Source organism: Schistocerca americana, chromosome 1 (genome assembly GCF_021461395.2).
Source record: "Schistocerca americana isolate TAMUIC-IGC-003095 chromosome 1, iqSchAmer2.1, whole genome shotgun sequence".
In the NCBI taxonomy this organism is placed as follows: domain Eukaryota; kingdom Metazoa; phylum Arthropoda; class Insecta; order Orthoptera; family Acrididae; genus Schistocerca; species Schistocerca americana.
In genome coordinates this window covers 1,099,058,199-1,099,071,604 of record NC_060119.1, presented here as the reverse complement: position 1 = coordinate 1,099,071,604, position 13,406 = coordinate 1,099,058,199, and the positions used below count along the sequence as shown (strand labels likewise).

Genomic DNA, 13,406 nt, shown 5'->3' with positions numbered 1-13,406 from the left:
TGACTATAAATGAGATCTGTATACACTGCTATACCCCAGAGAGAAAACAACGTTGAAAGCAGGGCAAACATGTTGTTGCACTACCACCAAAGATAATAAAGACTATAGCGTCGGCCGGCAAGGTCATGTCACCAGTTTTCTGGGACAAGGAAACGATTTTGCTGGTATGTTATCTTCCCACCGGTCAAAAAATTACGGACTAATGTTAAGTTACCCTCTACAGCAAAAGATACGCGAAAAAGAGGACAGGTCTGGCAAGGAAAAAAGTCGTTTTTAGTCAAGACGATGCACGTCCACATACAAGTGTCTTTGCCATGACAAAAATGCAAGAACTAAGACACGAACTGTTGCCACACCCGCCTTATTCGTGTGATTGGGTTCCATCAGTCCTCTGTCTCTTCCCTAAGCTTAAAACTTTCCTGAATGGACGGAGATTCTCCCCAAATGAAGAACTGATACCCGACGTCGAGGGGTATTTTGCATGCCTGGAGGGATCGAATTTTCGATATGGGAACAAGGCATCGGAACACGACTGGACGAAGTGCGTTAATGTACACGGAGACTACAGTGAAAATAGAAAAGTTTCACGGAGGTAAGTTGTTTCTTTCTATTCCATTCCGAAAACTTTTCAGACTACCGTCGTATTAGTCTATGATTGCGAGTCATAATCCGCATCGGTCAACTCATAAAAATACCTGGGTTTACAGTTTGTATAAACATGAAATGGAATGATCATATCGGTTTATTCGTAGGTAAAGCAAGTGGCAGACTTCGGATCATTGGTAGCAAACTGAGAAACTGCAGTCGGTCTACAAAGGTAGCTGCTTACAGAACACTTTTCCGTCTCAGAATATTGCTCAAGTGTGCAGCACTCAGACCAAAGGGCTAACAGAGGAGACCGAATGCATTCAAACAAGGGCAACATGTTTGACTCACGGGTGAGTGTCACGCAAAAAAAGAAAAACCTGAATTGGTAGACGCAGGAAGATAGACCCCCAGCACCTCGTGAAAGCCTGTTCATAAACTGTGGTGAACCAGAATTAAGTGATGAATCTAGAAATACACAGGGTGAAGCACCTAACACTTGCGCGCAAATATTGCGAAAATGGAAAGTTCTGTTGATGTGCGGTTTTCACAGAATGGATTGGTAGTCAGGGGCTCGTATTGTCAGCCAATAATTATATTGTAATAATACTTAGCGGATTTTTGTGCAGACGTGCATTTTTTTAAATGGAAAAATACCTGAAACTTACTGCCAGATTAAAACTGTGTGCCCGACCGAGACTCGAACTCGGGACCTTTGCCTTTCACGGGCAAGTGCTCTACCAACTGAGCTACCGAAGCACGACTCACGCCCGGTACTCACAGCTTTACTTCTGCCAGTACCTCGTCTCCTACCTTCCAAACTTTACAGAAGCTCTCCTGCGAACCTTGCAGAACTAGCACTCCTGAAAGAAAGGATATTGCGGAGACATGGCTTAGCCACAGCCTGGGGGATGTTTCCAGAACACTTGCCCGCGAAAGGCAAAGGTCCCGAGTTCGAGTCTCGGTCGGGCACACAGTTTTAATCTGCCATGAAGTTTCATATCAGCGCACACTCCGCTGCAGAGTGAAAATCTCATTCTGGAAACATCCCCCAGGCTCTGGCGAAGCCATGTCTCCGCAATATCCTTTCTTTCAGGAGTGCTAGTTCTGCAAGGTTCGCAGGAGAGCTTCTGTAAAGTTTGGAAGGTAGGAGACGAGGTACTGGCAGAAGTAAAGCTGTGAGTACCGGCCGTGAGTCGTGTTTCGGTAGCTCAGTTGGTAGAGCACTTGCCCGCGAAAGGCAAAGGTCCCGAGTTCGAGTCTCGGTCGGGCACACAGTTTTAATCTGCCAGGAAGTTTCATATCAGCGCACACTCCGCTGCAGAGTGAAAATCTCATTCTGGAAAAATACCTATTGACATTAAAAAGCTAAAAATAGCGTAAGTCAGAATGTTAGTGGTGTTTGTTGCAGGAATCTACTGCTAGTCTTTTACGAGATGTATTTTGAAAAGTTCCCACTCCGATACTAGTACAATACCTGTGCTAGCACACACTAAAGAACAACACAAGTACATACATTACTTACGTAGATTCTGGCCAGTAGGGAGACACTTGACCATGACAAGTCGTGTTCAAAATGTCCACCAACAGCGGCAGTACACGCTTCCAGTCTGGCACGGAATGACTGCTGTACACGAGCTAGAATTTCAGCCGAGATGTCCGAACAAGCTGTAGTAATACGTCGTTGCTTATCATCGGTTATAGTTGGTGAGTCCTTGTAGACAGCGTCTACAGGAGTGAAATCCGTGGAACGGTCCTCCGTGTACAAAGCAGCGATTTGGAAACACTTCGTGACGACATGCTGTAGTACTTCGTACGCTATGGCCATCATGTTGGTACCACAGGTTCCTCCGAGACTGCAGAGGACAATCTGCTAGCATCTTTGAACGTTGTCCGCCAGGACGCTGCGATAATTGTGCGCGTTCAGTGTTTCATCTATGTAAAACGGGCCTATGAGGTGGTGGTTCACTATCCCACACCACACGTTTGCACTCTATAGACGCTGACGTTTCACCAGACGAAGCCAATGGGGTTTGGCAAGAGATCAATAGTGCAGGTTTCGGTAGTTTACCTGTCCTTGATTTGAAAATGTGGCTTCACCACTAACCAAGATACATCTGGAGTATTCTGTCTTAGTGCCCATTTGCAGGGGTTAACACAACTCTCATAACGGTTACCGGCCAGTTCTTGATGGCAAGAGATGTGATAGGGATGGAACCTATGTCGATGGTGGCTCCGTAGGACACTTGCTTGACTAATGCCGCTGCCACTTGCGGTTGCGTTGGGGCTAACCTGCGGATCAACGGCAAGAGCAGCAAGAACACTTATTTCTTCCTTTTCTGTCGTCACTTGTTTCCTTCTGTTACGTTGTCTAGGTGTTACGCTACCACTTTCACGTAACTGATTGAAGAAGCCGGTAAATAATTGCCGAGATGGTTGACGTCTGTTGGTATGTCTTACCACATACACCGTACAAGAACGAACTGCATTCTTCCTACTCTCTCCATACACCATGAGCATGTCGGCGTTTCCTGGATTGGTAAATTCCATCGACAACTCACCTCCTACTGGACTGTCATACACTAGCTAACTAGCAAGACTCAGTGCATTCAAGGAACACCCAATCACACCGTAAGCGGCCGCGGTGGTCTAGCAGTTCTAGGCGCTCAGTCCGGTACCGCGGGACTGCTACGGTCGCAGGTTCGAATCCTGCCTCGGGCATGGATGTGTGTGATGTCCTTAGGTTAGTTAGGTTTAAGTAGTTCTAAGTTCTAGGGGACTGATGACCACAGATGTTAAGTCCCATAGTGCTCAGAGCCATTTGAACGACACCGTAAGCAAACATAACAGCGTACCTATCAACTACGCAGGCTGAAGGTCACAAGCAAGTGTCGATGTGGAAACTTTTCAAAATGATATCTCGTAAATTACTCTGACTAGAATCCTGCAACAAACACCATTGAAATTTAAATTTTGCACTACTTTTCGTCTCTTAAAATCGATAGGCAATTTTTCCATTTAAAATGTATGTTTGCACAAAAATAGACTTTCTAAAAATTATTACATCTGTGTTTTGGCTAATAACACAAGCCTCTGACTACCAATCCAGTCTGTGAAAACCTCACATCAATCGTACTTTCTATTTACACAATATTTGCAGACTAAGTCTTAGGTGATTCACCCTGTTTTCAACCCCTACGTATCGCCCCAGTAGTCCCTTCGAAGACAAGAGTGGGCAACGTATAGAGCCCATGGAGTCATTTAAGCAGTCGTTCTTGCCGCATTCGATACACGAATCGAATAGAAAGAAGCCCTCGCCAGTAGTACAACGCTAAATGCCCTTTTCACGCACTTCATAGTGGTTTGCAGAGTGTGTATATTGATGTAGATATGGGTAGTGTTCGCTTCTATATGTTCCTGTTTATCAACGCTAACGTTCTAGGAGGTAAAATTTACGTAGTTAGTGAATACAAGGTCATTTTTACCTTCTTTTTCTGGATCTTCCCGAAACCAAATACCATATCACTCTGGCGCCTGAAGTCATAGACAAAAAGTGAAACCGTCGTTGCAGTTACACATGTCTGAAAATATGTATGAATAAATTAAACACAGAAAAACCGAAGGAGGAGTATTATTATCTTTCTGTGAAAGTTAAGCAAGAAGATGTATGTGCCATTAAGCTCAAAATAATGATTAAAAAACACGCACTCGTGAATACCTCAGGTCAAAGGCGTGCAAGGTATTGAAGGATGGAGGCGAAACTGTAGTCAATGACCGAGCGAGATAGCGCAATGTTTAAATCACTGGATTCGGAGTCATGAGTAGCGGTGTTCAAATCCTTGTTAAACCATAATTCTCCATCCCAAGCTTGTGCTCCGTCTTTAATGACACCGTCGTCAGCCGGTCATTAAAGCTTTGTCCCTTTTACTGGTGAGCCTGACATACAGTTGCCCTGTTACGCCCCTCCTGATGTTAACTACAGGCTGCTTGCGACGAAATATTTAATAGATACGGAGTTTTAATTCTGATATGGGTGCTGTCGTGACCAAGTGTCGCCACGCCGCAGATGCAAATCGTAGTCTGAGTAGAAATTCGACGAACTCGCATCGATCTTCATCAAATTAAAATCTTCTATTAAATTCTAATCTTCAGTAGCAGATCTTTTTCGCTAACAAGAAGACTCAGGGATAATTTTGGGTGTAGAATGTTGAATCCCTTTCTTAAATAAAAGTTGTCAATTTTGTGAAACTAACGAAGTATCAGTCAATCGATATTCACACGGTTTGGCAATCTCTGGTTGTAATGTCTTCTTTCATGTACATTTAGAATGTAAGTTTCTTCTGATAAGCGTTTTTAGCGTCCATATGCGTCTGCATAACTGCCTGCAATTTGATATAGCTGAGCTTCATTAACTTAGGTTAAATACCTATGTTCACTTGCGTTTTTAGCGTCCAAATGCGTCTGCATAACTGCCTGCAATTTGATATAGCTGAGCTTCATTAACTTAGGTTAAATACCTATGTTCACTTGCGAATGGCAACCAGAGATAACACTCTCACTAAGAACTGGGATAATGCGTGCTAATATATCAGATAACAATCACAATCAAGTCGTATAAGTTCTTTACCAGAGCAAAAAAAATGGTGCAAATGGCTCTGAGCACTATGGGACTTAACAACTGTGGTCATGAGTCCCCTAGAACTTAGAACTACTTAAACCTAACTAACCTACGGACATCACACACATTCATGCCCGAGGCAGGATTCGAACCTGCGACCGTAGCAGTCACGCGGTTCCGGACTGAAGCGCCTAGAACCGCTCGGCCACCGCGGCCGGCTTTACCAGAGCCTAACTGCCCTTAATAAGCCAGTTGAAATCACTTGTCATAACTCACATGCACTGAATTCGTAATTCCGTAAAATAGTTCTACACCTACATCTGCATCCATACTCCGCAAGCCACCTGACGGTGTGTGGTGGAGGGTACCTTGACTACCTCTATCGGTTCTCCCTTCTATTCCAGTCTCGTATTGGTCGTAGAAAGAAAGATTGTCGGTATGCCTCTGTGTGGGCTCTAATCTCTCTGATTTTATCCTCATGGTCTCTTCGCGAGGTGTAATTAGGAGGGAGCAGTGTACTGCTTGACTCCTCGGCGCCGGCCGTGGTGGCCGAGCGGTTCTAGGCGCTACAGACTAAGACCGCGCGACCGCTACGGTCGCAGGTTCGAATCCTGCCTCGGGCATGGATGTATGTGATGTCCTTAGGTTAGTTAGGTTTAAGTAGTTCTAAGTTCTAGGAGAATGATGACCTCAGAAGGTAAGTCCCATAGTGCTCAGAGCCATTTGAACCATTTTTTTTTGTTTTTTACTCCTCGGTGAAGGTATGTTCTCTAAACTTCAACAAAAGCCCGTACCGAGCTACTGAGCATCTCTCTTGCAGAGTCTTCCACTGGAGTTTATCATCTCCGTAACGCTTTCGCGATTACTAAATGATCCTGTAACGAAGCGCACTGCTCTCCGTTGGATCTTCTCTATTCTTCTATCAACCCTATCTGGTACGGATCCCACACCGGTGAGCAGTATTCAAGCAGTGGGCCAACAAGTGTACTGCAACCTACTTCCTTTGTTTTCGGACTGCATTTCCTTAGGATTCTTCCAATGAATCACAGTCTGGCATCTGCTTTACCGGCGATTAATTTTATATGGTCGTTCCATTTTAAATCACTCCTAATGCCTACTCCCAGATAATTCATGGAATTAACTGCTTCCAGTTGCTGACCTGCTATATTGTAGCTAAATGATAAAGAATCTTTCTTTCTACGTATTCGCAGCACATTACACTTTGGTGCATTTTAACCAGTAATCCACTGTTAATGACAGCTACATGAGATGCTTCAGTTCAGAAAACGTCTTTTAAAGTTCCTACGAACCATGTGAATCTCCACCAAAGTTGCTTACCGAATCTTCCTGCAACTATAAACCCTCAAAATGAAATATCCTCGTATGTTGTAACTATCCTATCAGGGCCATGGTTATACTTCTTCTCAGGAACTCTCACGTTAACTGAATCACTAACAGACACACATCTGATAGAACATAGCTTTTTAATGTTCACTGTTAAACATCAGATACAACAGTGGTTACAATTTCAACATTCTATTTATTTAGAAAGATAATTTAATAATCAAATTACGTCTCGACAGTGTCTTCCAGGTCGTCTGCTGCCCGCTAGCCGTCGGATGGACTCCAAAAAATGGCTCTGAGCACTATGGGACTCAACTGCTGAGGTCATTAGTCCCCTAGAACTTAGAACTAACCTAAGGACATCACAAACATCCATGCCCGAGGCAGGATTCGAACCTGCGACCGTAGCGGTCGCGCGGTTCCAGACTGCAGCGCCTTTAACCGCACTGCCACTTCGGCCGGCAGGATGGATTCCAATAGCGCTCGATTTACCTATTGCCGCACTGTCAGAACAGAACTGGAACATCATGCCTGGACTCGATCGTTGAGAATGAAATACGGAACAAACATAGCATTTTGAGACGATAATTCGTGTAACATTTATAAAACAAAATTATAACACCAATTTATACTTGCCCGCAGAACATATCAGTGTTTATCACGATTTATCGTTAACACTGCATAATAGCGAGAGAGTTTTTCATGGAGACCTTCTATGACAGCCACGCTAAAGACTGAAAGGAGTATCATTTCACTTCCTATTTTCTTTACGCGCACAGTGCATGTTTCCACGATACCAGAAACAGTCAAGTTGTTAATTATCCCTTCATTGTAGTGTTGTGCTCCTTCTACAGACTCTTTGCACTTTGTGGGTCTGACATTCGTATCTATGCCCAGATGTGCTTTCTCATGACACGATGTCACGTCAGTCCCGCAAGGGGAGGAAAGTCGTGTGCACAAGATCTCTGCGGTTTGTATCAAACGTTTGCGTGTTATGTATTTGAGGCTGAGACGTGTGAAACCACACTAACCTACACTAAGACAGGCCAGTGTAACAGGTCGACGGACGTAAAACAACATGAAGATTCCACCCTGATCTGCCACTCATCTGCGTCAGTCAATTGTCTGGCGGACCAGCAGTGTATCTTCTTAGCATGACACGATGTACGACTCGGAATAGAGTGAGAAAGCAGAGTTCGTTACCCGCTATTGTGTTTAGGAAGCGAGCTTCCTGAGGGCGGCTTACCAGAGCTTGTCGCCCGGCTCCTTCGCAACCGCGCACTGTCTCCTTAACGTCATCAGTCGCCCACACGCACTGAGTCGCTAGAGCGAAAGTCCGCCACAGCTGGTCCGTCCTTCCTAGAATTACGCTAATCAGGTTACCACTTCATTCATAATAGCCTGCTATTAAAGTGAAACCTTTACCCAGAAGTTTCTTTCATTGCAGCTGGCACATCCGCGTTTTTTCTGCTAGTGACGGAATGGATCTCACGCTGTATTTCCACAACTGTTCTCACGAGTGTAAACTATAGTTAATGCGAGACATTTACTGAATCGTGCATTAAACTACCAGCATCTGAAATTCTACTTTTAAATGACATCCTGCACTGGAAAAAGAGATTTAAAAAAAAACGCATGTAGGCATCTGACCCAACACGTATAAACGAAAGATGACCACATTTTAACTATGTGAATATTTGACGATCATTTTTATTGCATTCGGGAATGAATGTCACTATTAAAACATACGAAGTACTCCCAGTATTTCCATAAGTCTTGTACTTCTTGTGCTTGTGTCCATCATCAACAGCGGCCATTTTACTTCCACTTCTGGCTAAAGGTGTCGTGTAGGCTTTTACATACCTTAAGATCTTCAAATGCAGGCATCTATGTATGTTTTATAATAACCGCTATCCAACTTTCGTTAAGTCTTGTTGCTTTGATAAACTCAACAAAATGTCACCGCTTTCATGAGAATGCAGTCGTCTGCTGGTTTAAAGCAGCTTGAAATCATCGAGTAACGCCGCCCATGGTCTGATAATAGAGTTCATTTCTTAATTTCTTATTCGTTACTTATTTTTAAATTCCTGATTGTGCGACTTGCACATACGGAAATGTAGTTACACCATAAAACATCAGCCCGATATTTATCAAACTTCGTCATCACATGTTGTTGCTGTCGCTGTTGTTGTTGTTGTGGTCCTCAGTCCGAAGGTTGGTTTGATACACCTCTCCGGCCTGTGCAAGTCTTCCTGTGCAAGACTCTTCATCTGCGAATAACTGCTGCGACTTGCATCCTCCTGAATCTGTTTACTGTTTCATATCTTGGTCTCCCTCTACAATTGTCAACTCTCACACTTTCCTCCAATACTAAACCAGTGATCCCTTGATGTCTCAGAATCGGTTCTATCAACCGAACCATTCTTCTGTTCAGGTTGTGCCACAAATTTTTTTCTATCCAATTCCGTTCAATACCTCCTCATTAGTTATGTGATCTATCCAACTAATCTACTGAATTCGTCTGTCGTACCATATTTCAAAAGCTTCTATTCTCTTCTTGTCTAAACTATTTATAGTCCATGTTCCACTTTCATACGTAGCTACATTCCATACAGATGCGACCATTACGTATCGGGTATTGATTTCTTGAACTTTCATTCCGTTCTGGACTGATTTCCATCGACAGCATCAATATGCGAGTGATCCGTATAGGCACGAATACGCTCCTATACTCGTTGTCATGATGCCATGCAAGGAAACAGCCTCCAAATGCCATCTTGAGGAATTCTTGCCACGAATGAAACACATTCTGTGGCCGTTCTTGAAGACTGGTGGTTAGCTACACATTTTCCCGTCGCATGCCAAACATTCTCTACAGGTGACAAATCTGGGGACCGGGCAGGCCAGTTACCTATTCGTATATTCGTCAGGGCGTCTGCTCTCTGAGCTGTAGTGCAGTATATTGCGTTATCTTGATGGAATACGACAACTCTTACGCCGGATTTGAAGGGTATTACATATTGGCGAGCATTCTGTCTCCCTTCAACAATTACCAACTCAGTCTTGTTTTCATATCCAATAGCTCCCCTCTCCAGGAGTTGGGAGATATGGATGGCTCTTGAGAATCCCTGCTTCCTGAAATTAAATTAAATGAAATGATCATATGGCATTGTTGGCCGGGAGGCCCCATTCGGGGAAGTTCGGCCGCCGAGTGCAAGTCTTATTTCAGTCGACGCCACAATGCCCGACTTGCGTGCCGGTGATAAGGATGAAGTGATGATGAGGACAACACAACACCCAGTCCACGAGCAGATAAAATCTCCAACCCGGCCGGGAATCGAACCCGGGCCCGCTGCATGGGAGGCAAGCACATTACCACTCACCTAAGCAGGCAGACGCCATGCTGCCTGATACCTTTCAACTGTTCCTGTACGCACTCACTGTCGTCGATCTGACCGCTACAAACAGAAGCAAGACTCATTTCCAAGCACTATAGAATGTCACTCACTGTTTTGAGCAGTCGTTTTGGAAGGACCAGTAGTTGCTCTCCTTGCTAGGTTATTGTCCTAAATCCGCCTTGTCATCACTCGTTGCTCAGTTACTGCACTACAGCTAACTATCTGTGCAACCTGCTAATACTATGATCTTGTACCTATCGTTCCAGTCATTCGACCTTTCTCAAACGCCAAACGATGGTGGTAAGTAGCACTTACACACCATCTGGTCATGCTGTGTTGTGATCCCTCATTAAAAGTTAAAGAATCCATAGATACACCCAACAACCATCATGCATTCACCTCATTTTTCATTTGTAGGAATGACTTTTTTATGTATTGAAAATAAGCTCGCATAAGAATGAAATTTTAGTTATTCCACAAGCATGGGAATACTCGAGTAAAAGTTTGGTAGCATTGAGTCAAGGTTTTCACGATGTGGTACGTCAATGCCGTGAACAGCGATGTCGCCGAACGAATTCATGAAAATCGTGGACTGGTATCTCTTAAACATTTTTTTAAAACCCTGCTGATGTTAATACAGGAGAGAGAATGACAGGCTATGCTAGTAACAGTTGTAACGACTTCGTTGAAACTCGATCTCCTGCCACACGCTCTAAACCATCATTGCTGTGTATAGTTACAGCGCCTCGATAAATGGCACGTAAGTTTACATTAGATAAACAAGTGCAGTAGACCCTTCTTTTGCAATTCCTTACAGAAATGTATCCAACTAGAATAAGATCCGATAGAAATGGTGCTTGTCTCGAATCAGCTGATTATAAAAATTCATCATTAAGGAGTGTATGAACTTGGTGCATTTTGGGGCGACTCATGCTAGAAATTGTGAAACAAAGTTTTGACGTGATACAGATCACCATGCGTTAGAAAAAGAAAAGTTTAATTAAGTCAATATTTATTCTAAATACCATACAGCACTGTGTTTTCATTTTCGTGTCAACCACAATGAAGACTACTTCCTTCTGAACTGCAGACATCGTTTCTCTATACAAATGAAGAGAATAGTTACATTTCCCTTTGTATTTTCGCACGGATGTGCTTCCGTGGTATCACTATTACTCTTCAGGTATGGGAACTCGAGCACAGCAAAAATAATGGCTTCAAATATCTGAGTCCTTTGATAGGTACCATAAAGAACATTGTACATACTAAAATGCAAAAACATTTTGTTGTTGCGAACTTTTCTATACCTAATCGGAGCTTTTATCCCGGCACTCGTACAGGTTTAATGGTTACGTTACGCTAATACGGTTTTATCTGCAGAGAATCAAAACAGTCAATTAGATGGAATCCTAAAATGAAAATACATTAAACTTATTCACAATTGCGAATGTGGACAACAATCAGCTGTAGAAAGGAATGGCCACAATGAAAATTTGTGCCAGACAGGAACACAAACCCCTATTTCCCGATTATCGCGAGCGTATCGCGATGAGCGGGAAATCCGGGTTTGTGTACCGGTCTGGCACAAATTTTCATCATCGTCATTCCATTCTACAACCGATGGTCGCTCATAATCGCAATTGCGAATACGTTTAATGTATTTCATAACGTCTGTAGTCACCGCAGTGCCCGTTCCTTTGGACAAGCATGTACACTCCTGGAAATTGAAATAAGAACACCGTGAATTCATTGTCCCAGGAAGGGGAAACTTTATTGACACATTCCTGGGGTCAGATATATCACAGGATCACACTGACAGAACCACAGGCACATAGACACAGGCAACAGAGCATGCACAATGTCGGCACTAGTACAGTGTATATCCACCTTTCGCAGCAATGCAGGCTGCTATTCTCCCATGGAGACGATCGTAGAGATGCTGGATGTAGTCCTGTGGAACGGCTTGCCATGCCATTTCCACCTGGCGCCTCAGTTGGACCAGCGTTCGTGCTGGACGTGCAGACCGCGTGAGACGACGCTTCATCCAGTCCCAAACATGCTCAATGGGGGACAGATCCGGAGATCTTGCTGGCCAGGGTAGTTGACTTACACCTTCTAGAGCACGTTGGGTGGCACGGGATACATGCGGACGTGCATTGTCCTGTTGGAACAGCAAGTTCCCTTGCCGGTCTAGGAATGGTAGAACGATGGGTTCGATGACGGTTTGGATGTACCGTGCACTATTCAGTGTCCCCTCGACGATCACCAGTGGTGTACGGCCAGTGTAGGAGATCGCTCCCCACACCATGATGCCGGGTGTTGGCCCTGTGTGCCTCGGTCGTATGCAGTCCTGATTGTGGCGCTCACCTGCACGGCGCCAAACACGCATACGACCATCATTGGCACCAAGGCAGAAGCGACTCTCATCGCTGAAGACGACACGTCTCCATTCGTCCCTCCATTCACGCCTGTCGCGACACCACTGGAGGCGGGCTGCACGATGTTGGGGCGTGAGCGGAAGACGGCCTAACGGTGTGCGGGACCGTAGCCCAGCTTCATGGAGACGGTTGCGAATGGTCCTCGCCGATACCCCAGGAGCAACAGTGTCCCTAATTTGCTGGGAAGTGGCGGTGCGGTCCCCTACGGCACTGCGTAGGATCCTACGGTCTTGGCGTGCATCCGTGCGTCGCTGCGGTCCGGTCCCAGGTCGACGGGCACGTGCACCTTCCGCCGACCACTGGCGACAACATCGATGTACTGTGGAGACCTCACGCCCCACGTGTTGAGCAATTCGGCGGTACGTCCACCCGGCCTCCCGCATGCCCACTATACGCCCTCGCTCAAAGTCCGTCAACTGCACATACGGTTCACGTCCACGCTGTCGCGGCATGCGACCAGTGTTAAAGACTGCGATGGAGCTCCGTATGCCACGGCAAACTGGCTGACACTGACGGCGGCGGTGCACAAATGCTGCGCAGCTAGCGCCATTCGACGGCCAACACCGCGGTTCCTGGTGTGTCCGCTGTGCCGTGCGTGTGATCATTGCTTGTACAGCCCTCTCGCAGTGTCCGGAGCAAGTATGGTGGGTCTGACACACCGGTGTCAATGTGTTCTTTTTTCCATTTCCAGGAGTGTATGTCCAAAGGAACTTTACATCGTAATCAGAATAACACAGGCACTGCAGTATCGTAAAAATATAATAGTTAGCCGCTATATTATAAAGCGAACCACAAAGTTAACAGAACAGGATGTGGTCACCTGTAGAAGAGGGAAGATATTCTGAAACCACCAAATCCGCTTTTGTAACCTGAACGGCACATTTTGGTGGCCTCTATACTCGAGAGTACCACACTCTGAGCGGTAATACACTGATCTTAAAACTATTTGGAAGGAACTGATTTCCAGACAAAACCTCAACATTTGTTACGTCGTTTAGTTACAGAAGAAGATGTTGCAGTGAA

At 44.9% G+C, this 13,406-nt stretch overlaps 1 protein-coding gene and 1 non-coding gene across 2 annotated transcripts in view; one reads left to right on the top strand and one right to left on the bottom strand.

Moving 5' to 3' along the window:
- LOC124550624 (apolipoprotein D-like) overlaps positions 1 to 13,406 on the top strand; it is a 229,316-nt gene that overhangs the window by 148,418 nt on the left and 67,492 nt on the right. The window lies entirely within an intron of this gene.
- Positions 1,271 to 1,345, bottom strand: Trnas-uga. Its single transcript has one exon. It is a non-coding gene; the product is annotated as a tRNA-Ser (tRNA).